Source organism: Haemorhous mexicanus, chromosome 2, assembly GCF_027477595.1.
Source record: "Haemorhous mexicanus isolate bHaeMex1 chromosome 2, bHaeMex1.pri, whole genome shotgun sequence".
Classification (NCBI taxonomy): domain Eukaryota; kingdom Metazoa; phylum Chordata; class Aves; order Passeriformes; family Fringillidae; genus Haemorhous; species Haemorhous mexicanus.
In genome coordinates, this window is record NC_082342.1 from 5623073 (window position 1) to 5648981 (window position 25909).

Sequence of the window (25909 nt, forward strand, 5' to 3'; positions counted from 1 at the left end):
CAAGCAAGTTGTCTGACATGCAGCAGGAAATAAATAAAACTATTAAGTTTTAGTGACTTAAAATAATATTTGTATAAATGCATACACATAGAAGCACTAAAAAAAACCCACAAGAAAAAAATATTAAAACTGACATGTTGATTTTAAATTAAGTTTTGAAATAGTAAAGCCTAATGGGCAGCTAGACATCATTCACAAATACAAACTAATATAAATTAAGAAATGTTTCTTCTGCTCCAAACCTCATGTGTTAAACCTAATCAGTATTTACTGTATTATCTCTGAATAGAATAAGGACAGCACATTATCTGTTTCGGTAATGCAAAGTTAATTTTAGCTGTCAGAAGGCTGGAGTCAAAGACCTATAAAAGAATATATTTCCTGAGTGAAATCTAAAGGGACATTTTAATTTGTTTCTGTTCCATTGCTTCTGAATAAATTGTTTTGAAGCAGATAATGAATTCATGTAAGTGCTAGTCTTCTGTTCTGGTCCTAAAATTTCTAAAAGCTTTCCTAAGAAAGCTCTTTTTTCTTACTTTTAAAGTATAACCAAATACATTGGTTTTTTTTTTTTTTCAGTGTTAAAATGCCTTTGTGAGGGCAGTTCAAGCAAGAGTTTTCAAAGTTCAATTTACCTTAAGTAAAATTTATAGTTGTGTCAGACTTTTTAAAAATGTTAAATATGCATTTATGTATAATTTTCAGGGCTGTAACTATATTGGCTGTTCCCAGATGCTCACCACTGGAGAGGAGAATCCTAAACTTGAAGAAAGTTTCTGAATTTTAATTTCCACTAACAAAGTGATTATTTGAAGGTAAGTCATTTGAAGGTAAGTGATTTAGAGCTGTTGAGAGATGAAGTGTGCAAGCAAAAGCCTCTCCTGTATGTTTTCAACTCGCTATAATGCACATTTAGCTTCTGAGACTCAAAGCTGCAAATCTGTCTTTTAGCTGTGCAAGACAAATTACAGAGAAATTTCAGCGGAAGAAGCAGGGAAGGTATTTGCAAGTATGGTTTTAATAAAAACACACCCACCCTACTATTGAATTCATGAGACCCTGACTATGAAATTATTACAACTGCAGCACTGATCACCACAGGATGCTGAAACAGCCAACAATAAAAATAGATTGGAAACAGATCACAGCAAATTCATGGGTAAGGAACCACCACTGTTATTTGAACTCTACAGGTAACCTCCATCCCAGGAATTCCTAAGATGTTTTGAGCAGGACTATTCTGGTGTGGCTGTATTTAGAGAAGTCACAAAGTGAATGTTTTTTGGGTCTTAGTGAAAAATACCTGTGTAGTGACATGGAAGATCTTACTGGTTCATAGCAATGAATTATAAACAACTTAACAGGAACAATGCTCTGTTTAGTGCTTTGGGTTTTTTGCATGCAAGCTGGAAAGTTTTTACCAGACTGTTAATTGACTGAAAGGATTCCTCTGGCCCTGGAGAACCAGGCTGAAAAGTTTTCTGTGGCAAAGTAGCAGCTTCCCCTTGAGTGATGGATTCTGGGCCCTGATGAGCCAGAGGGCTCAGTCACTCCCCTCCATTGGCACAATGACTCATTTCCCTGGCTGCTGCTGTAAACTCTTGCCTTTCTTCAGCTGAGAATAAGTGAGGGCTGTGCTGTACCAGGGCTTGTAGCACACTGAGCTGTAAAAGCTGTTGCTAAACACAAGTCATTTTGTGTCTGAGGCTCGTGAGGGAATGGGAGGGAGATACAAGAGTTGGCAAGTTAGCCCAGCACTTCAAAGTACAAAAAGCCTCTAGTTAGTTTGACGTCCTTAGGTTTTCCTCTATATGCCTTATTTTTTTCCTAGCTGGATCCTCAGATAAACTCAGGAATGTGGATTCTTCCCTATTTTCCCACAAAATTATGACTTTCCTTTCTGTAGGATAACCTGTTAAATTTTGCCACTCCCTTTTTCTACCCCTGCAGTCTCTAAGATAACAAGAAATGTTCTTTCAATATCCTTCAGATTAGAAGGCTGATTTGTTTGAAACAGGCATGAGTATCCAGCTTTTGCTGTGCTGCACCCTCTGTGTTTGCAACACAAGTGACCTTAGCCCAGCCACACAGAACTGGCAGCAGCAAGGCACCAAACCCCCAAACTCTCACTTGCTCCCTTCTTCCAGAGATTGCAAACCCTATGGAGAGCACAGGGTTCCTTCAAACCCATGCAAAATTTGGTTGGTTTGTTTGTTTGTTTTCATCTCTGCTTTCCAATAAGGACAGAAGCTGGTGACAGCACAAAGCTGCCATGCTTGATGGAAAAGTTATTGAAAGCTGGAACCACAGCTTGCAGTCCCAGAGGGGGCTCTGCTGGTCTGCCTGCTTTTTATACCACAGAGAGGTTTTTCATAGTTGTGTTGTTTCTGAAGGGTTGTGAGCCCAAAACACAGTTTAAGCCGCTTTGAGTCAATACCTGAAGACAGCTGGGTAGGGGAGCATACTTGTGTTAGGTATAGAATAAAACAGCTACCTGTGAAAACATTCTTAGGGCTGCAAGTTTACAACTGAAGGTGTATTTGATGGGCAGCAAGTGTAAACTATTAAATCCCAACTTATGTGTCCTTGAATTGTCTGGCATAACTTCAGCTTTTGAAGGGCTTTAGTTAAATTGTTACAATTCATCTGGCTAAGACAGACCACAAGTGTTTTCAAAACCACTTTTCCCAAGCCTTCACTTTGCCTATTCATACTGAAAGCTCTCTAGCAAATGGACCACTTATTATTGTATTTTTGTTCAGTATGAGTGCCTGGGTTTTGAGGGACTGCTGCAGTAACACAATTATAAGCAAATAACCACACCAGGGTAATTCCACACAGACCTTCATATTCACATTTTTGTACCTCAGATACATTCACAGTTTACTCAGTGCATCAATTAATTAAGCTAATCTGAGCCTACTTATGACAAATGTCTCTAGCTTCCAAATCATGGAACTGTTTAACTTTTTGAAACCTAAATTGCAAGTGTTGAAGTTTGGGGCTTATGTTTGTGGGTGTTAAAGCAGTGAAAGAGATAGGAAAGCAAAAAGACCAAACCCAGCAATATTCTTGTGCTGGTGAGCAAGAGCAGCAAAACTGTCAATTTTTGCCCTTTCTTCTTATGGGTCAGTTCAAAATCCATCTCTCTGAGTAGCAGCTCAGCATCTGGCAATCAGACTTGTTGCTAAATAGTCCATTTCTATTATTTTAAATACCAGCCTGAATCCACAGCAGGTTTCTCAGCTGCTTCCTTATTTTACATAATTAATCAGTGCAATAACTGCTAAACTTTAGAAATCATTTTATGGAGGCGATGACCAAGACATCTGAAGGCATGAAGTTCAAATACAGGTTTAATGTCTCCTCCTAGTCAAACACAGCATTTTTTTTTGGTTTAGGATTGCCTTTTTGTAAGCTGCAATAACAAAATATAAACTGCTTACTGATGGAATTTGCCGTAATAATAATCATATTTAAGCAGGTGATCTTCTGTTGTTTTTTTGGTTTTTTTTGCTATCCTATCTTCTCTTTCAGATACAGCTGAAGGCATGATGTGTTTGTCCAGTTTAGCAGTATACATATTTATAATTTGAAACCAAATCCTGTTCCAAAGTAAAGGAAATAATATTCTCATAACAGACCTTAGAAAACTGGACCTTTGTTTACCTGGCCAAGTAAACACCAACTCACTGAAGGAGTATAGAATTAAATCTAATGTTCCAGCTTGGTGCAGGGATAGGTGAAGATCTCATGTTCACTGTCTCAAAATTTCCATTCCAAAGCCCTATTTCTCTACTGTTCTCTACTTCCTAAGCTAACCTTAACCAGCTGGTTGAAATTGCTGTCTGCCTTGGGTTATTTTCTTTTCAGTGTAGGAAAAGAAGAAAGAAACATTTCCAGGAAATATATGTTAGAATATTTTCCAGCAGTCATGTTTTTCAGAGGCAGAGAAAAGTTAAGTTGTTCTTGTCAATGTAAAATGTCTGTGAATATTTTTCTTGGCTGAGAAAATCTAGCTGTCTTTTATGACCCTGACATCTGACATAGGATGACCTTGCTGGTAGCCTTGACATCTTTGTGGAAGCTCAATTAAATCTGAGTAACAGAAAAATAAAATCACATAAGATGTACAGACTTAGCACAGACTTCATAGATTTTTGAGACATGAATTCTGTGAAGAATGCCAGTGCTAAGTTTTGTTTCCTCATAGGAAAACCACAATGCATTGTATTTCCATTCCATCTCCAAGCTATCATCAGTCTCTTAGGTGCTCCATCGTCTCCAACATGTCAGCAGCTGATTCCAAAGGATCCTGTTTTGTCAAACAGCTCTTTGTTAGCAGATTAATCTCTGGAAGCTGCTCTGGGTTGGAGGCACATAAAGAAATCTTGTATTTAGAATAAGTAATATTTTCATTTGGCTGCCTTGCATTTTTCTTTACAGAAATACTGATCTTTCTTTCCAAGAAAGGACCTGAAAGACCCCAGGGCAAAAGTTTCTAACGACAGGCTCAGATAAAACCCAACACACTCCTTCAGGACAACATTTACATGTAAGCTTTGATTTTTATGGATTATAGCCCTTAGCTGTCATGGGAGACAAGGCTCAAAACAGCACAGACCTTGTCAAAAACTCTGCAGCAAGGACACTAAAAGCACACAACAGCTGTCACACAGAGGAACCCCTGGAATTTGCTGCTCACTAAAGATTTGCCAGCATTTCTTGAACAGACCATGCTACCTGTTCCCCTGAACTGGGGATGTTGCAAAAGGCATTTGCTTATGTTAATCTACCCTGTGAACTAAAGCTTTTTTCCCCCACTTTTTCTTTCCTATGTTTCTGATAAAACTCCTCTTCCTGAAGTCAGCAACTCCTACTGAGTGAGAAAGTTTCATGCACCTGGTTATATAAAGGGAAATGAAACTGTCATTTTTTAAGTTTTTCAGCTTCTTTTAGTAAAATTCCTCTCACCTCCTTTTATGTCTCTGCCTAAGCTAAAAGCAATCTGTGCAAGACAGGTACTCTTTGGCACTTGAGGCACCCTTTCTGGGAAAGGAGTGAAGCAAATACTGGGGTGAGATTGTGCTGACCTATTTACACCAGATGCCTTGCACCTTACCAGTGTCTGCTTCTCTCTATTACTGCAACAAGAAAGCTGGAGTGATTGGTTCAAGATGTCTGTCTTTGGTCAGTTGAATTCTAACCTTTATTTGCAGGTACTAAGTGTTTAAGCTTTGACTGAGAATAAGATATATTAGGCAATTTTCTGGTGGGAAAGGTGGTGTTGTGATAGTCAGCAGGAATGGATTCTAATAGATTTTAATTGGTCCTACTACAGCATAGTCCTGGTGTTTAGTGTCCTGAGAATCTCACATTTTTGAAAGGGAAAAAGATGTCTCTTCCCTGAAGTAGATTGAAGTGCAAGAGAAAATTACCTTTAGTACTGATTCTTAAGTCCCGACTAAAATCCCAAATTTGAGCATTCATCTGCTGAGCTTTTAGAAAATGAATCTGCTGAGCTTTGCTGTACCCACCCTATCTGTACTAACTGAGCTTAGTTTAATTCAGCTAAGCACCTTTAGGTGATGACAACACTGTGTTCAAAACAGGACACAAACTTATATATTGAAGTTACCATCATTTTAAAAAACACATTTTCAAAGTCTGAACATTTCTTCCCCCTATTATTATAAGTGTATGCATTTTACTGAAGTAGCAGTAACTTGCTTTTCCTTATCTTAACTGTTAATGACCCTATTCATTTGTAGCTAAAATTGTCCTCCCCAGAGTGCACTGGCTTCAGCAGAATTACAACTTGCATGATTTTAGCTGATAGACCGTACTGCAGATACATAACCTAAAGAAGTAACATATTTCTGGCAATACATGATAAAAGAAGCACTTGGCAAAGGTCAGCTTTTCAGATGTCTCATGGAAATCTCATTAAGTACAGTCTTCTGATAGGTCCTCTTCTTCTGCCTCAGTGTCTGTACCAATTGTCCTGAATTTCTGATTGAGGTTTGGCATGTCAGTGACTTTTCTAACAAGTTAGAAGGTTCCAGTATAATTAAAATAACCTCAAAGTCAAATTTAACAGGTGAGAATTTTGATAAAACTCTGAATTAACTATATTGTATGAAAGTAAAACAATCTTTAAATTATCAGTCCTTCTGAATGTAGCTAAGACTGCTTAGACTTGAGTGAATGTCAGGCAAATTCCTAAATATTTGAACTAAAAAGCCTTGCTGAAGTAATTATTCTCTATTAATGGGAACTATGCCAAAATGAAACCCTTGTGCAAGCAGAGCCTATCTTCTTTTCAGTTTTCCATTTTAAATCCAAACTTTCCCTTCATTTCAGCTTTCCATTTGAAACCCTAACTTTTGTCTGCCATGATGGCTTCTTGTTAAGCTGCTGTTAAAAGTCTAGGTTGGTGCATATGTTAAAAGAGTGCAGGTAACAGAGATCAGAAATGAAAGTAGATGATCCAAAAATTGTGATGAACTCTAGCTCAGTGCTGAGGCAAAACTCACCACTATCAGCATTGTTTCTGCCTACAAACTTCAGAAAGTGTTTAAGCTGAGCCACTACAGAGAAACGTAAATATTTATGTGGTGACGTTTTGTTTGACCATCAAGCCAGTTTTCAGCTGACAAACTGCTATAAAATAAAAAGATGGACAGTACCTAAAAATGAATAAAATTAAGCTGTGTATTAGATATGAATCAATTACAGAGTAAGATGACAAGCTCATTCTCTTTCCTGCTAGAGGTGGGGAAGCAGAGTACTTCATGACCTTGAGGTTTCTTTCAGAGCACATTTGCTTTCCTTACATGCACAGCAATATGTGAGCTTAAAGGCTGGCTCTTAAAATCTGCATTGCATTCCCCTTTAGGAAGTTGTAAGTTACAGAGTCTTCATTCATGTTTTAGAAGAGTCTTTGTGCCTATTTTCTGCTCTTGTACTCATTCAGGATGCTTGATCCCAGATCCCAGCATTACAGAGATCCCTGCAACCTCTGCTGCATTGCAAAGGTCTTGGATTGAGATGGCTGCCAGAGGCTCAGCAGTAAGGAACATATCAGCTCCAAAGAGCTAAGGCTGAGTTCCATGGAGCACTGCAGGGGTCAAACTCACTGGCATCCTCTATGCTCATGTACAGAAGGACTTGTGTCATGTGAGCTTTTGGTCAGCACAAGCCTGCAGGATGCTCTTGCCCTCTTCAATAAACTTCAGTCACTTGTGTTGTACTGAACTGAGAAGAAAAGCCCTGCAAATTTGAAACCTAAAAGTAACCCCCATGAGACATTCAGCTATCCCAAATATAGCTGGGACAGCAGAATGTCTGGTGAGTGCCCCAGTGGAGGCATCACTCCATTGGGGATGTGCATTCCAGTGGAGCACCCTCAGCCTCAATCACAGAGAGTATCTCCTGAGACACCAAAGAAAAAAATTATGGAGTCCATTCAAAGGCAAGCAGGTGGTAAATGTTTACATGGATTACAAAAGATGAAGCAGCCCACTAGATGTTGGAAGATGCAAGTACTTAATCCATGGGAGAAAAAAAAAAAAAATGCAGGGATATTTCATGCTTCTGGAAAACTGCAGGACAGAGACTTTACAACCCAACTTCTGTCCACTGACCCAGCTTCAGTCTCAGCCTGATTGAGGTCTATGAGATATAGGAACAGTCTACCAATATGCTGGTAATTTAAATGATAGATGCTGATAAGTACTTTTTTCCCTTCCTGCCTGAGCTTTACTCAAATTCTTCCATTAAAATATATAATTGAGTACCTAGACAGTTGCATTTTGATTTGCATCTCTTGCCAACCCAATATATCTTTCAGATAAGCCTTTCATGCATTACTTTTAATAATAATGTCTTAAATTAAAAGGCTGCTTCCATCAGCATAATGAAGCAAGATAGCCAAGAAAATAGTTATGTGCCTGAGAAATTCATTAAAGTAAGAAAAAAAATCCATGAAAAAGGGATGATAATGAGAAAAATATTGAGCCTCAAAGAGGACAATACTGAAAGGAGAGACTGCATTTAGGGCTGGCTTACTGCATGGGAGGGGCTGTTTTCTCTTTCCAGAGATCTTGCCCTTTTTTTTTTTTTTTTTTTTGTTTTTAACTCTGACAAATCACTTAAAATTTTGGCAACTCAGTTACTTTTAAATTGCCATAGGCATATGGGAGTTTACTAGCCCAAAACCTGTGCCTGATAGTGCTATCAGGGATTATCCTTTATGCTACTTATGTAAGTGTTAGTTTTAATGACTTCCCTTCTTCCAACACTGAGAAACCTACAACTTAATAATGACAAACACCAAAGCTGCTCAAAGAAGGCAATTTATTGTAATCAAGATACGCCTTCTAATTATCCTCCTGGTCTCTATTTAAGTTGCAGATTGTGATACTTATATTTATCTTGGAAATGCATTGTCCTTATAAAATCCTTTTTTAAAAAGAAATATTTGAAAAGGTGCTGAAAAATATTATAGAGAGTAAAGGAACTAGCATAGTGAGCACTAATGAGGCACGTGCTTGCCTTTGAATTGCATTCCCTCTTCCTCTCCCTCCCATCTTTATCTCTTATCTTCAGGCTGCCAAGGCAGCGTTAAATGAGAAAACCAGTTCCCCTCTGACTCCCCTCTGCCTGTCTGCTGAGCTCTGCTGCTGCTCCTGGCATGCTGTGGGCACTCAGGGACACACAGAGGCTTTGCTGGAGGAGCTGACACACATCCAGTCTCAGACAGGTGTTGCAAACCTGCTCTCTGCTTGCCGTGACTACACAGAGACAAAAGGCTCTGCCTGGGACACAACAACCCTTGGCTGCTGGAGCACAGATGGTATGAAAGTGCTTTGTGTACACAAGGTGTTAGAAAATGCTCGGCTCACTAACATGTGCTGTCAAGACCTGTTTTCTCCAAGCTGCCAGCCTGTCATTGTCTTTTGGAAACCAGCATGGAGCCAGGAAAACCATTTCCATCAGAAACAGAAGCCCTGTTTATACTTCACTTTCATTTTCTCCTACCAGGTAATTTCTCTCTCTAATGTCACCACAGGTATTAGAGTAGAATTAAGGAACAGCCAAAATTTCTCTTTCATTACATAAAAAACAGTAACTAGAAAAGAGAAAATAGGTTTTATAAATGACAAGAATAAAGGAAAGAGAAGCTTTCAAACCAAGCATTCCCCACACCTGAATCTGCTGAACTTCCCAGATACAGTATAAAAGTCTTCCTTTTCTCTATGAAATGTACAGATGGCAATTGGAAGAATTCCCAGCCAAGGTAAAATCCAACTTAGAAGTCAGAAATAATACATTTTTGGGAACTTTGTCTTTCTATTTATGTTCTTCATGGAAGCAGCAAAGGCTTGTAAAGGCTGAAACTGGCCCCTATTCTGACCAATTTTCCCTAAAATCTGTATGTTTCATTAACAGTACCGTGAACCAACTGGGTGACTTTAGTCCATTTTACAGCTACCCAGTGACATTTTAAATTTTTTTTATTACAAATGCAGCAACCTTGTCTTTACCTCTTCCTGTAAGACTTTTAAAAGTGCAATTTGATGTATCTTTCAGAGTGTGGACGCAATCCTGAGATGATAGGGGTCAGAACTTGTGTAGATATAGATGAGGGTAAGGAGAGCTGAACATGGGAACACATCAGCCTTAATGGTCTTTTTCTTCCTCTAGCAAACAAAAAAAACCAAAAAAAAAAAAAAAAAAAAAAAAACCAAAAAAAAAAAAAGGCAATGTGATTAAATACCTTAGAAAATCTCTGAATGTCAAATGGTGGCACATGACTCTACTCTGTCTCAACATGTGGAATTTTCAAGTTCATTTATGAGCAATCAAATTTCATGTTAATTTGCTCAGGCAATTAAATGATCGTTGAAGATTTACTTTGTTTCTTTTTTGCTTTATTAATCACATATCTCAGTGTTAAATAACAATTTTTTTCTCATGATACTGTTGCAGGAAGTTTTACCCTTCTGTTTTTAAACATTTTTGTATTCAAACTAATTGAATACATTATCAATTAAATGTTATCAGTGTTAAGCTGTTATATTTGAATGACTGCAGGAAACAAGGATTTTGGGATTTCATCTTTGTTGTTAAAATTCTGCAATTAGGCTGTGGAAAAAGTCACTTGGTAAAACTGCACAATGCAAAACCAGAAATAAGATCAAGCATACAGTGGCTAATGCAAAAATTGAGAAAAGTCTTCTCACAAAATATCTTTGTGCTGCTGGGCTTTCCATCTTCAAAATGTCTTGCAAAGGTTAAGTCTTTAAAATATATCTGTGCAATGAAGCATTATATTGGCACCATTGTTTCTTTCCCCTCAGTTAAAGTAGATGTTGAGTGTTTAAATGTCCAAGGCTGTGGAGAAGGTCGCTCAGATCTAGGACTGCAGACTAAGCTGCTTCTGCAGTGCCTGAATTTCTCAGACTGGGCTGGACATTCCTCATTTATTTAGTCATCCTTCTGTCAGCCATTGCTCTTCTATTCTCAACTGATTGTCCTCTTTGACATCTTTTCCTGCAGCTTTCCACTGCACTGAGTGTGCTCAGATTGCCCCATTAAGCCTTCAATAACCCCACAGGTCAACTCTCACTTGGCTGGGTTTCCCTGCTCACACTTGAGGCTTTTTGCAGTGCCGACTTTTCTCTCCTCCTGTACTACTTTAAGGAAAGGTCAGTCTGGCAGAGGTCAGCAAAACTTTGTATTCAACCTGCTTTGCAGAATCCCTATGGAAGACCCAACCAAATGAATTTGAACTTTAAAGCAGGTACATCCCAAACACATGTATAAAGTCTCTGTGTGTCAGGGTAAAAAGCAACTCACCATCTCCTGTGTCAGGAATCACCTTGGAAAAGCTGCCTCTGGGAATAGGACTGGTAGTAGGAATTCAGTCAGCCTTAGCAACACTGGTTACTGCCAAAAACCTGCAAGAAAGGAGAAAACCAATATATAGGCTCTGTAAATGACAATGAATGATGTCTACTTCAGGGGAAGGAAAAGATTCTTCAGGCTTAAACTGTAGTTTTCAGGATCTCTTCAAATAGCTGGGAATGATTGTTTAAAAGCTTAGAGACCAGTGCCAGGAGCTCCCCCTGCTCAGAGTTCACACAAGAGCATAGCTGGTGATGACAGAAATACTTTGGAATGAGCTAATGACTAGCAAGGGCCTTGCAGGATTGGACACACCAGAAATCGACCCCACTTGAGGAACTTGAGAAATCGAAAGGTCTGACTTGTACTTTCCTGAAGATAAATGACCTGTTAAAGCAAAGGGGAAGGAAGTTTAGCCAAACCAGCAGTTTTAGTGTGTCTTAAGCTTTTAGCACCCGGGTGCATCTGTCAGGTGCTAATTGTCAACTCCCACTGGCTGCAGCAGGAGCCCGGGGCACTTGGCATTGTGCAGTATTAACCTGCTGTTATTAAGCTGAAGAGATAAACATGCCAGAGTATGTGATGTTTGAACTGCAAGGCATTGTTTCCTGCATTCACCCAACTTTAATATATTTTTTTTTCCCAGTTAGCAGTGTCTCACGGCAAGCAACTACCTAAAGAGGAAACATAATGCAAAAGAATATGCACTGTGAAAAGTCTGCACTGTGAAGTGCAGAAATATATCATTCTACCAAGAGTAGGCTGATTTAATTTTAAATATAAAATCTTTAAATAGCTAATGTGCTTAAAATGTAGAAAATCGGATAACAAAAGCAGTTGTTTCAGAGGAGAATAGCAGTCAGTGAGAAAAATGAATAAAAAGAAGACAAAGTGACAAAAGAAATAAGGAAATATCATTGGTTTTCTGGGAAAAAAAAGGATAAAACCTAATAATTTTTCACACATTATCAAATAACATGGTAATTTATTCAGAATATAATTATGCTAACATTTGGCTGTTACTTGGTATCAGATGAGTTCTTTCAGCTCAGAGTGTTCTGGGGCACGTTTTGAGGGTGGTTACAGACCTGTTTGTTGGGATTATGGCTAATATCCCTGGAGGTGTTCAAGAAATGACTGGATGTGGCACTGTGGAAGTGCTGTGGTTTAGTTGAAAAGGTGGTGTTTGGTCAAGGGTTGGATTTGATGATCTTGGAGTTCTTTTCCAGCCTTACAGATTCTATGGTTCTGTAGGCTAGGCTAGGATAGCCTAGATGTGGCTTCTTGAGGTTGTCAGGGCAACTTTGGGAAGTTCTGTTTTCATTATTGCTAAAGGAAGTGTGAGAGCATCCAGCAAATCATGAGTTACAACATCAGTGCTGCATGTTTTGCAAAAACTTGGGAAAGTAAAAGCTTTTATACTTTTGTACCCATTCCATTGGCAGATATAAGACATTTTTCAAAAATTAAGTCTCCTGCTTAGTACAGAACATTAACCTTCAAAATGTAGCTTATTGGCAGTAATAACAGAGTTTAAAAAGTAAAATGAGTGCCTGTGCTCTGTTTTTCCCTGCTCTCCTTTGTAATTCAGATTTTTCTCTCTCTCTCTAGGCAAGGTCAGAAAGGACAGAAGGCAGAGGGGCCAGCATGACCTGCTGTAGGAATAGGCAGCACATAATGATCCACTTTGTTGGATCTCCTTGAGCATCCACCAGATGACCATCAGTTACAGACAGAGGTAGAGGCAGAGTGGCCCTTTTGTCTGGTTTTGTTTGGAAGTTGGTGTAACCATTGCCTCCATCCTTTTCTCTCAACACTCCTTCAGATGTAGCAAAACTCTTTTCTGACTAAGACTGCAGGAGTGCAAAAGAGCTGGGATAATTTTAGGGTTATCTTAAAACGCTCAGAAGGATTTCCATCTTAAGGGGTGGATAGAGAGGAAGCTGGCTTTAGTTCTTGTCCGACATCTTGCACCTTCGTTCCCATGTAAGAAATTTTAAGTATCAGAATGTCTAGGCAGCACCTAAACACCTCAGGGATTTTATTTGGCTGTTTTAACAAATAAGAAGTCTCTGTTTCTTCACAAGCCAAGGTCTTTTTCTTGCATGCCTTGCCTCTGCAGTCTATCCTTTTCCCATTCTCTTTCAGCTTCTGCATCTTCACATTTTCATCTTCATCTCAACACAGCTCTTTGCATTCAGGCCATCTCCAACTGCATTCCCTATTTCTCTCTTGGTCCTCTAATGCAAAAAGGAATATTTCTGACATGCATATTGTTACACATGCAAGAATTTAATTGTTGGCACTGTCATCCAATGACTTCATTCCTGTCTGAATGGGGAGAGTGACCTCTGAAGGGGATCTGGAGGCCCCCTGGCTGCATAGATCACTATTTGCTCCCTGTTTGCTTGTTTGAAGTGCTGCCAGCCACTCCTGTGCAGGGAGATTTGCAAGCTGCCTACGAGCTCTTGTGAAGACCTTGTCTGAATGGGAAGGATGTGGGAGTCCTTGTTGATGATACAGCTGTATGGATGGATGTTTTACCTCTTCATTTATCATTATCATTATCATTTCATTATCATTATCTTATCATTTTCAGCTTAATTAAAATGTAAGCACCCTGGACCTAGAGGATCAGCACAGGAACTGAACAGACATCTCCAAGATGAATTTCACATAGCTGGAAAGCAATGTTCATATGGATTTATGCTTTCTTTTATGCATGAGAAAAAACTCAGGTAATGTACAATGAGTTAAGTGAGGCTGGGTTTAGAGTAGTGCTAAATGCAGCCCAAGACAGGGAAGAAGACATTACTGCAGAAATAATGATTTTTGGAACTACTGATAGGTAAATTGCAATTAGAGTAGTTGTTATTATGGTAGAACATCCCCACATAAACAAAAAAAAGGGGAATTACCCCAAGTCCTAAGAACTCTCTGTTTTATTTAATAAACAGAAGCCAAGCTTTTAAAAGATTTACAGTTGTTTTGTACATATGAGGACCTCGTATTTCTGAACAAAACCCAAACCTCTTTTTACCCGATATAAAATCATTTCACATCTTTTCAAAATTCCAGCAGTCTCAGTTTCTGCGTGGCAGCAACTTCCTCTAGGAAGGTAGTCCAGCAGAAGAAATTCTGGACCTGCTTCCATCTCTGAAACACATTTGTTGTCTCCATTGCTTCTCAAGTCTCAGGGTACTCTTACTTCAAGTCTGAATATTTATTATGGAGGTTGAAGTCTGCCAGTAACCAAAACCCAGAACTATCAATTCCAGCCCTCCGTCCTTCGCAAAGACATTGATATTATGAGGGCTTTGGTCTTGTGAAACACAATGGGAAAAATCTCGTGAAATGTGTGGAAGGAAAGCTTTTCTTGTGGTTAAAAATAGCATCTGCAATAATTCCATGGGAAGGATAAAAGTGACTTTCTTACCATGTGGAGGATGCTAAATAAGACTTTTTAAAACGGTACCTTTTTCTAGGATAATTATGGAAGAAAAACAGCTTTCCATGAATCTAACAGCTGTTTTAAAGGCTCAGCTGGCAGCATCATTTCCTATCATGCAGAAGATCTAAGTTCAAGATCACACACAAGTTTTTGTCTTCTCAAAAGGCAGCAGGAAGTGAAGGTGGCATAAAGAAAATTACAATCTTACTGCAACAGCAAACAGAAATCTCTCTGTGATCAAGAGCTGAGTTTTTGTTTCCTGTACAAAAGTAGCAAGGAGTTAGAAGCAGATAATACTCCCTAGAATGGCTTGACATCCATAGCTGGATGAAAATTCTCTTTTTCTTCAAATTTACAGTGGCTGCATCTGATGTTCCAGAAAATGATGGATCAGTACAGTCCTATAAATCCCAAACACATATGTAGTATATCTTTTCAGAAATAACTTACAAAACAGCCTTCCAGAGGAGGAGAGGTCTGCAGTAATGACAGCACACTGACAGTGCGATAAAGAGGAATTCATTATTCAGACTGCAGGGGTTGACAATGGCCAGAGGGCAAATGCATAAAATAAGAAGAAAGAGTCGATGCTCAAATGTCAAAAACTCCCTGCCACAAGTGGGGAAAAAAGAGAAATGTGTTCAAAATGTATTTCCTCTGTATAGGAATGATGGTGGGGATGATAATAATAACAACATTTATCTGAGTATGATAAATATTGCTAAGGGTGAAGCATTATATGACATCATCTATGTATAAATAAACTGTCCCTTTCCAGTTCCCATTGCCATAAAATTAAAAGAAACCTTTGCAATCTAGAAAGTGGCAGCAAACTAAAGAGTTAAATATGTAGGATGGTTCATTTTGTGAGTAATCCTTGTTGACGGTTTTTAAGCTACTGTTCAATTCTAGAAACAAATCTGATTGTTATCATTATTTCTTTTATTACCTAAAGAGGATAATACCTACTCACAAGTGCAACTAGTTCAGTATGAAATTTTGCAGGCACAAACTGCACCCTCAAACAAGATCTGAATCCCTCAAAGGAACAGCAATAAGCTGGGCAAAAGCCCAGTTGTTTTTCTGGAGTTATTTAGTTCTAAACAAACTTCCCTTGCAGTCTGTCTGTTTTTTATTTTTAGTTCCTTCTTCTTTGCTATTGAATGCTTTTGTAAGAAGGAAGGATTCTTGTTCTGTATTTTTCTTCCCCTGACATTTCCCATATGAAGTTACAATCCTCTGATGGCTTGTATGAAGAGGATTAGAAACATGTCATCACTAATTGCAGATGAGGATTTAAAGGAGGGCTGGGCAGGAGCTGCACAAAGATGAGATTGCCTGTCCTGTCTTGATCAGGCTGTGGATGCTTTGTGCCTTTGCTCCTCCAGGAAGTTAGCCTGCCTCCCACATCTGTCCTCATCTTATGGAAAGGGAAATTTGTTGGTTGTTGAACAGGATGAAAGACTGATTTCTTTACTGCTCCTAAAGACCCATTTCTGCCATCAGGACTACATAAAGTTAGTTGGCTCAGAATGCACTAGGGAGTATGAAGTTGCAAAGAGGAATCACTTTTAACTCAAAAAAAAAAAAAAGACAAAAAAAAAAAAAGGTTACACTTGTGGGATTGTTTCTTACTCCTCGACAGATTTTTTTGTTGTTTGTATTAAACTGTAAACTGAGTCACTGTATCCTCACATACACCACACAAGTGTGGAAATAGCAGTGGCTAAGCAAGCCCTTACCATCTGTGAGCATTCCCACTGCTAATGTCAAACCAGTACCAGTTTGCCTAACAAGGTTAAGGAATTACATAACTTAAGTGGAATTACAACAGAATTATGCCAGCGTGTATTCCCCTCTCTTTTGCTTGGGGAAGAATCAATTATGAAACATAAGTTCAAGTAATGGATACAATATTTATAATCATATAGGCTCCCAGGCATTGATTAACCATGACTGAGAGAGCTTTTCCTTGTGGAAATGAATGTTGGATCATAAAGAACCTGTAAGTTCCCATCTAGGGCTGTGAACTACTTGGAAGGACATTTTACTCTAGCCCTAGCATTCTTTGAAAGGTTGAATCTGAGGAGATAAGATGCAAGAAGGAAGGCCAAGTAGTCAGAGTTGCTTTACACCCATTGGTATGGATCATTCCTCAGTGAGTCACGTAAGTAGAGGAAATTTGATGAAGATGCTCTTTTGTCTACTTTAAAAAAACAATGTTACATTCTTCAGGCCTTGAAACAAGGTCAAAAGTCACTCAGGAGTTCCAAAAAGTGGTAAAGATGAGCCAGAGTGATATGAATTATCTTCAGACTTGTAATGGAAACCACAGAGTTTTGTCACAATTTTCAGGACTTGTCTGTCAAGCTTTGACAGATTAGGAATCTGAAAAGGATGATTTCTGGATTAAGACTGAAAATAAAGCCTGAACTTCATTATCAAGGAGAAAGTATGTTTATTTTGATTAATAAAGAAATATACAGTAAAACTACCTCCTTCTCTGCCAACAAAGTTATAACCACAATTCCACATCTCTTTCCCTCTCATGACAAATTTTGGGCTCTCATTTTGGCAATAAAAATTTATTTTACAAAGTCATTTGGAGAACAATCTGTGACTTACTTAAGGAAATAATGGAACACCTCAGTCTTCTCAGAATTAAAGGCAAATACCATTTTTAGCTGCGTTAATAGACTTGTTGATGTAACCTGCTGGTTCTTGGTCATCTAAGTTTATGATGTACACCAGGATCTTTCTGCAAAATCTCTGTTGCTAAAATGGGCTCATTTTCTTGTCATTTATTCACTCAGTCAGAGCACTTCTAGTGAGGAAAAACAGGGATTAACAGACAGAGGACTAAGTAGGGGATTAAAAAAATGTGCATGTTGTTTCTGGACTGGTACAACAGGCTGTGTGCTGTCTGTTTCACAGACAAATGTCTTACATATCAAAAGGTCACATCTCTAGAGCAGGCAGCCCTTCAGTCCTGTCTAACATTCTTTTAGCAAGGTTATCATATGGCTCAAACTTTCCTGAAACAGTCACTCTCATTTAAAGTACAGCTATTGGTGATGCAAGACTTAAGGGAGACAAAGTTCTTGGAAAATCAAAGGAAATCTTGCCATAAGCTTTACCAGTGGCTTGGCAACCCTTTGGAGACAGACAACTTTTTTGGTTCATCTTTACTCTCAAAGTTTGGGGTTCTGGACATCATGCTGTCTTACAGAAACATGTTGAGACTAACTCCTTTCTTCCTGATGCAGGTGCTGCTGCTGGAAAAGTTTTTGGGGAAGAGTTCTAGCTGTGAAACACAGAAATGGTGATGGATACAGCAGGGGGCCACTAAAGGTACTTGATTATATTTTACTTCCAGAGGAGGTCTGTAGACCTAACATAAATGTTTATATTATCCTTCACTGCTGCTTTCAATTAAATTCAATTTAAGAATCCCAACTTTTACACAATATTTTCAAAACTGGCTGGTGTTTGTGAGGCCCTGATGAATACAGCTCTAAAGGATGCTGCTGTCAGAGGTACCTTTTGAAACAGATGTGTTTAATGGTGATGTGCAGTCAAAGAATTGCTCTCCATGCTGCTAAATTACATTTCTGCACTCTAATCTTTAAACCATATCCAAAAGCTGGATCTGTTTAGGAAAATTCACTGGCAGCCTGGCTGAGATTACATCTCAAGCAATCATTTTAATATGTAGTTATAAATCACTTCTAACTTTCTGCATGTAGAGTGTTTTCTGTTGATGTATTTGAAAACATTGCAGAGAAGTTTGTAATTAAATGAGGAAAAAGTAGGACTTCTTTTATGAAGAAATAAATTTTTAATGCCATAGAAATAAGGGAATTTTGAAAATGCTGTGCACTCTTTATTTTGGCTTTGTACCTGAAAGTTGCTCAAAAGTAATTGCATTTCTCTTTAAAAGACAGTGGAAGGAGAAATAGCCAGCTTTCTTTTACATTTGAAATAAAAAAAAAAAAATCAAGTAGAGAGACCAAAGATTTAGGTAAAGATTTCTAGATTTTTCTACAACATTTTCAGGGACAAACTCTCCAAAATCTTTTGCCAAATTGTATACCAAACTGTATCTTTCCATGCATTAAAAGTGCCCATGCTGCACAGTAGGATTTAGCTTTAAAATGATGTGCTAGGGCTCAAAAAACCATACAGTTCAGTTTCTAGTACCAAATGCAGAAAATGCTCCTCTCTTCCTTGTCCTTTTCCAGCCCAGAGTGGCCAGTTTAGTGTTCTGTCTGTTTTTGATTAAAGGTGAGGTACCACTATGATCCTGCATGGTAATTACTGTATTCCAGTGTAAGTCACAGATCATTGCTGCTATTATTTATTCTGAGATGAAAACATTCATTCACCCCTCTCCAGCTACAGGCTGCAAATTCTTAATGGCTTGACTTTTGCTGTGAGTGAAACCACTTTATTTTTCATTTGCTCCAGTTGCTGAGATAGCTGCACTATCTGTTGTCCATTCTCTGTGGAAAGATTTGAAATTTGCCAGTGCTCTCTTTCACTATGGATCAGAAACCAGATAAGTTTTCAATGTTAAGGATGGTCTCTTGTACCTCATCCAGTTTCTCCAGGCTTAAATAAATGTGCACATTTGTCAGATCACCCTCTCTACAGAAATTTTCTTTTTTCCTTTGTGGAGTTGGTGGGGGTATCTTGCACACTTGCGCCTATATTGGCAAATTCCTAGAAAAAATGGATGATAGACTAATGAGTTTATTAAATATGTTTTTTTTTGTGAAAAAGGTTTACTAGGTTCACTTCATTTCGTACAAAACCAGAGGCAAATATGGAGCAGAAGTCTACACATAAGCAAAACCCCAAAATAGCCTCCAGCCCCACAACTTTTCTCCTAGAACTGTTTAATGCAGGAAAAAGCTGAGTGCACAAAGCCACTCCACTGCGAGCTGGTGAGTCACTGCCTTCAATCTGTGCCTCTTCGGTTCAGGCTGACGTACTTGCAGCTAAACTTTTTAGGCTTGCCAGTTCTCTGGAGAGGATGTATATTACAGAAAAGTTGGGAATTTTCAAGATACAGCTCATCTATTCACCATGTATAGCACTGCTGAGAAACCAAGCATCTAACAATAGGGAAAGGGAACGGAGCGGGGGAGACACGGATCTGAGTACAAGACCTGCAGAAGTGCTTTCAGCATGTTAGAAACTTTTAGGACCTAAAACTTTTTAGTATTTAAGTACCTGCCTTGAAGAAGCTGTAGGTAGCAACAATGGGTGAAAGTGCTTTTTTTAAGAAGCGAGTAAATCTGTCCCTTTCTTAATGGAAAAATCCACACAATCTGTCAAAAAGTGGTAGATATTCTTCAAAGCAGAAAAATACCAATGGCATGACATTTCCTGCCTGTCCTACTAATGAATAGGACATTCAGTAGAATCCTAGAATGGCTTGGGTTCCTCAAAGATCAAGTTCCAACCCCTATGCCAGGGGCAAGGACAGAAAGTAAGCAAGGAGAGGTCAGGGAAGGACAAGAGGCTGGAATGAGGTGTGCAGTGGAGTGGAAAAAGGTAGGCAAAGCTACTGTAACTTATCATACCTGAAACTGGATCTTTCACTCTGTTCGAGCAAACAGAAAACAAATTTTTCATTGTCCTCAGCATCCCTTTACATTGCAAATGACAGGAATGTACAGGTAGAAGAAAGATCAGTCTTCAAAATCTGAAGGTTTTAAAATGGAAAAATGCTATTGATTTTAAGTACACAGTGTTCATGCAGAAGATTAGATAATCAGTTTTATATTGAAAATATCAAAGTGCACACAGAGCATTTTTTTGGGGAGTAATAGAATATTTTCTTTTATAATCTTACGAGAATTCTATCGTGCTTGCTCCACCATAAATTTTCCACTCTTGTTTATGGACAGTTCAAGAATTTGAAGCCAAGATTTGATGCTGCAAAAATTCAGATAAAAGCCGAGAGGTAAAGGAGAAAATGTGCAGAACATCTCAGAATTTCCTATTCACATTCCCTCAGAGAAAAAAAACATCTTTAAGAAAGCTAGATGTATAAAGAAAAGGCAGGTAAGTGTTTCATCTCATTATTTTCCTGTCCTAAACCTCAGGCTCATATCTTCCCCCTTGGCTTCTGAAGACAAAACTGCTTACTTTTCAATCATGAGTAATGCTTCCCTAAAAACCCTTCTCCCACCTCTTAAAATAGTTTCCAGTGTTGGAGCAAGGTACAACCTCAGCCAGAAGTGGTGAGGTCTAACCAAATGTCTCATTATCCTGACTGGAGAGTTAAGGCAGAGCTGCAAGCTCAGCTAGCCGGGAGGAAAATAGTCTTACAATATCAAATCTTCTAAGCTAGGAGATTCAAACAGGAAAGATCCCAGGGTTTTTAGACAGACCCTGTTGTTTGAAGCCTCTCTTAGCCAATGTGGCACCTGTCAAGACTCAAGAGAACACCTGGCTGTGTGTTTACAGAGATGTGTCAGCTGATAGTCGCAGTTGTATCTCACTTCATGTGATGCAAAGGAGGTCTGGCACTTGCCCCAGGGTGGATCCTGTGGAGACTGTGACTGCCTCAAAACTGCTCCTAGCAACTGCTGCCATCTCCATCTCTGGCAGCATCTGATCTGCTTGTGGGGGCTGGAACATGAAGTAGGCTTGGAAAAATGCACCCATGGATGCTCTTCTTTGCCTGGGAAGGAGTGACTTGAGCCAAGATTCTCTTCTGCCCTTCTGGGCTTGGTCTTAACTACTTTGCAGGGCAAGAGACACAGGAAAAGAGGGCACAGCAATGGAACAGAGCTGGGCAAGAAAGGGGGATTTTGCTAGTCCCTCAGCTTGACCATAACCTTCAGGGTCTGGAGGATTCCACAGAAGAAAAGTTTGGATGAGCAATGCTGAAGATAAGGCAAATGGCTCATAACTAGCCATGGTCTGCATGGATGTGGTTAATTCTGGTAGTGGGTTTATGATTTGTGCTCAAAGAGCCTAAGCAATTAGATTTACTCCCAAATACCACAGGATCCATGTGGCTAGTTGAGCAGATGGGATTTCTGCTGTGGGAAAGGTCTCTGCAGTGACTAATACCTGGTTTATAGTGGGGATGGAAACAGCTGAGACAGAACACGCTCAAGGTGTGCCAGTGGTAGAGCCACAGTTGGTATCTTTGATCCTAAGGATGAGGGTCTGGTCTGGCCAAGATTTGGGAAGGGGAGTCAAAGGGAAGGATAGTGGTAGAATGGGGAGAAAGGTCACATTTGCTGCTCTGGCTGTTTTAGGGGAAATAGGAGGGAGGAGAATGACTCCCTGCATACTGAGACTCTGCACTTCTGGGGCAGCTAAATGGAATATGTGGGGATTCAGCACTGGAGCATACAATTTGTAATGCATACATAGTGAATGCCTACAGCTGATGCTGATCTAAAGACTAAGATTTACTGCTGGTTGGTGCAGGACCTTGAGGACTTCTGCTGATAAAACCCATTAGCATATGGATGCTTTTGAAAGAGGAAGGAGTTGCTGAACTCTAGTGAAGGCTGCATTTCAGGCAAAGATTACATTTAAGGAGCTTGGCAATAAGACTTCAATAATTATGTATATTTTTCCTTCCTAACATATTTGCTTGGCAGGTTAAGGGAAGGATTGACGATAATATAGAGCAGGTGGCTCCAGATGTGCCAGAAAGATTGAGAGGAGAGTAGGTACAAGGAAGGTGAATGCTGGATGCTGACAGCAGGAGTGGAGTTTCAAGGGAGGCTGCTCAGAGTGAGGAGAACAAACATGAGTGGAAGAAGGAAAGGGGAGGGAGAGAGTGTGAGGGAAGAGGCAAAAGCCAAAGGCAATTTCCAAAGGCTTCTCTCTTCATCCCTGTCCTCCTCCTCATCTTCTGGGTACACCGTGACTGAACTCATGCCCTCTCAAAAACTGAAGGAAAAACTGAAAGCTACAGCTCTTTACATTCACACGAAATGATTTGATGCCTGGTCAAGTGACCTGGCCAATTTCAGCATCCAGAGATCAGTGCACCTTTTTCACCTCTTTTTCTCCTGCTTGTTAGCAGAAAACAGGACACAGATGATTTTTTTTTAAAGAGTACTTTTGTTCTGAGCATTTAAAGTAAATATTTTTATATTGTGTATCTTAAAATTTCTGGATATTGGTTTTCATCATTCTCAGGCACAGGAATAGCAAGTTAAAAAAGTATCAGCTACTGCAGATCATGAAGAAAATGCATAACAGGGTATTAGATGTATCTATATCTATGTATATATTTGCATATGAGTGAAGGACTGAGACACCAAGAGTCTCCAGATCTCAATAAAAGGGTTGAATAAAAGGAGAAGCAGGATACTGACTGTGAGGGTGACATGATATTGTAACCTGAAAACTAATTAAGGAAAGTACAGAATTTAAATAACATTTGGATACAACAGCAGGAAATACAAGGAACAGGTGTTTAACAAGATTTCTTTTGACTGTTTAACCTCTTTGCTAATACCAAAAATCCCAGACTCTGTCAGACTTCAGCTTTACCTCATGTCAGTAGTTGTCCTTTTGGCTATTTCATGACTCAGAGCATTTATTCTGCTGTTAGTTTGTCTCTAGGGATCTGGGTCTCTGCCACTAAGTGGTTTTGATCTCCATTGCATGTGTTGTTTTCTCTTCAGGGAGCAGTGAGATTACATGGCTGCAAATAAGGCCCAGAATTTGTGACTCTGCTCTGTGGGCTCACAACAGTGTCTGCGGGAGAGATCGCCTCACAAAACTGGGTAGGATTTGTTTCCTAACACCTAAAATCCAGGGAAGGCTTTTCTTTGTGATCACTATAAAATACAAAAGCATAAATAAGTGTTTTGCAGTGTTTCAGGTATTGGTACAGTCTGGAGGGATAGCTGTTAAGAGAGTAGGTATCTGACACCCTGCTGAGTGACTGGGATTACATGATACACTTCATGTATTGAGATGTACACATCTCTTAAGAAGCTCCTTGTTTAAATGACCTTCTAGCAGTGAGCTCTTTCTCTCTTTTATATTCTGATTTCACACTGTTTCTTGGATTTAGAAAACGAAAATAAGCTCAGGTGATACCTGCTTTGACAGCCACCTTTTAATTGTGTGTTTACTTCCATCATGATTTTAAAAAGTTTCTTCCTGAATTTCTTTTGTTCAGTGTTTGAAGTGAAGAAATTGTTAGAAGAGTATCTCTGTAAAAGCATGCTTTCTTTAGGAGGGGGTTTCAACAACTTTAGACAATAGACAGAGTCAGTATTGGATGTCCAATTCTGCCTGCATGAATTCCCACCCCTCACTCTCCTCCTACACACATTTAGACCTCTGCATGGCAGGGACATGCATCTCTAACTCTTTAGGCTCGTTTTCAGAAATTGATTCCATTAGCTGCTGCTTCTTTTTGTTATTTTTCCTTTCATCTTCCTCATTGCTTTCCACCCAGCATGCAGTCCAACCTGCTGGCTGATGTTCTCTTTCCATAGAGGGTTTGACATTAGAATCTTCTACAAATAAACTGATCTATCTTTTCACCCCATTCCTCCAGTAGATGTATGTATGAGAAGTGCCTTTCTGCTGAACTTTGCTCTCCTGTCCCTGACTTCTCTCTCCACAAAAGAGCTGGACTCCCTGTCAGGACACTGAGGGCATCAGCACCCTCTGTCACCTCTCCCTTTGAGGGACTTGGCTGCCCTGGCTCAGGGCTGTGACATTTGCTGTCAGCTCTTTGTTGCTCACTGGATGTTATCTCCAGAGCTGATGGTGACTAAAATTCCCCTACCAAAGATCCTGTTTAATCTCCTTCCCTATTGTTATCATCAGTTATGATCTGTCGTTTTTGTGGTTTCTTTTTCCAGCTTCCCTCCATTTTTTGTTTTCCCCTGATAACAAGTTTAGCAAGGACACACTTGCAGTGTGCAGGGACCACCCTGATCTCCAGGATGGGACTGCTGAAAGAGGAAAGAACATTTCTGATCTGAAGAACCTATCAATAGATGTACCTAGCTCACAACTTCCCACAGATTCCCTAGCTTGAACATATTTTTCAACCTTGAATTTAAAAATAATCTGCAACACTTGGAAACAGGAGATCCATTGTGCAACATGGTCTGAATTCTTGCAGTGTCATGTCTGAAATCAGTGTTTCAGTCTCCATTTCTAAACTCCTGGGAAGCAGGAAAAGAACCAGGTTGAGTACAGGATGCAAGAGGCTGCCTGTATGGATGTTGATAGAAGGGTGGGCTTGAGTGCTTAGACAGGATTCAACCCATTAAGCAGACAGATGCTTTAATGTTTTTCACCCTAGAGAGTTGCTTCTTATACAATACTTAATCTTTTATGATCTTAATTAACACTAATTGGTAGATGATTGCCTCTAAAAGTACCATTCTATGGAGAAAACGAATCTCTGGTATTACAGTCAGTGATATTTGGGAGAAATCCTAAGGTACTGCAGCCCTATGTAAATGATCAAATAGATTTCTCTGGTTTGATTTGTATCTGTTTATATATTGTTTTCCTTGATAGTCTATATTGTAATCCCACACCTGGGGAGTTTCATCATGTTTTTTAAACCATAATGTGTGGCTAGAGGAGATCACACTTTTGAAAGCTGTAATGAACACCCATTATTAAATAAGGGATTTAGCTGTTTTCTTTTTTTTTTCTTTGTTTGCTTTCAGTCAGCATACTAATTCTGCTTTTATGTAGAATTTGCTCCTCCATTTATATGGTAAGGCAATTTAATTTTGATCTATTCCTATTTTGAGAAGGAATCCTCCTGCATACATCCCCAAGATCCTCTTTTAGTGAAGACTGTGATTACAGAAAAGTAAAAGCAGAGATTTTAGATCTTAGTAAACAAAATCAGAGGATGAATTAATGTTTGAAGCTGGCTGTGACACTGAACTTGCAATTCACTTATTATTTTTGGCAGCAGCGTGTCCAAACTGCCAAGACCATTCTTGGGAATCACAGCTGTGATGTCTATAATAGCTGAACTACAGGAAAGCTGCAGTTAGGTCATACTGCCTTGTCACTGCACATGAATAGTGCAAGTGATAATAGTTACCATTACTGCCTACTCATTTTGCAGCATGTTTTGTTCACTTAAAACAATTCCAATTATTAACAGCATGATAAAATTGTCTGCTGAGTGCATTCCCTCTTGCTCTACATGGGTGACTCAGGTAAGGAGGGTGGTGGGGGTAGATCAGCCCCAGCTGAAGCCAACTGAGCCCTGTGGGTAAGGGCAGAGAAAGGTCATGGAGTGGGCTGGGAGGGGAGGTCATGGGACTGGCTGGGGCCAGGTGGTTTTCAGAGGCCACCTGGGAAAGGAGAAGTTTCAAAATGAAGCTGGGGAGAGTCCAAGGCCAGTTAGAGCCATCGATGGAGGGGAAGAAGCTTGCTGAGCTCTCTGTGCAGTGAGTACTTGAATGCATTTTCCCAAGTAGGAAAAGGTCGCAGGAGTTTATTGTCAACCAGAACTGCTGGTCAAGGGGGACTTGTTAAAATTAGATGCTGAGCTGGAAGGGTGTT

At 39.4% G+C, this 25909-nt stretch overlaps 1 protein-coding gene and 2 long non-coding RNA genes across 3 annotated transcripts in view; 2 read left to right on the forward strand and 1 right to left on the reverse strand.

Annotated features, from left to right (window-relative positions):
- Positions 1-25909, reverse strand: part of HTR1F (5-hydroxytryptamine receptor 1F) — a 104595-nt gene that overhangs the window by 44743 nt on the left and 33943 nt on the right. Inside the window, exon 2 of the mRNA XM_059872563.1 lies at positions 10864-10964. The gene's annotated coding sequence lies outside the window, so the exon portion shown is untranslated. The remainder of the gene's footprint in view (positions 1-10863; positions 10965-25909) is intronic.
- LOC132324237 (uncharacterized) lies at positions 13497-19302 on the forward strand. Its single transcript, XR_009485542.1, has 3 exons — positions 13497-13649; positions 17629-17713; positions 19145-19302. It is a non-coding gene; the product is annotated as an uncharacterized LOC132324237 (long non-coding RNA).
- Positions 20259-25909, forward strand: part of LOC132324238 (uncharacterized) — a 35833-nt gene continuing 30182 nt past the window's right edge. Inside the window, exons 1-2 of the long non-coding RNA XR_009485543.1 lie at positions 20259-20434; positions 23032-23133. This is a non-coding gene — a long non-coding RNA (uncharacterized LOC132324238). The remainder of the gene's footprint in view (positions 20435-23031; positions 23134-25909) is intronic.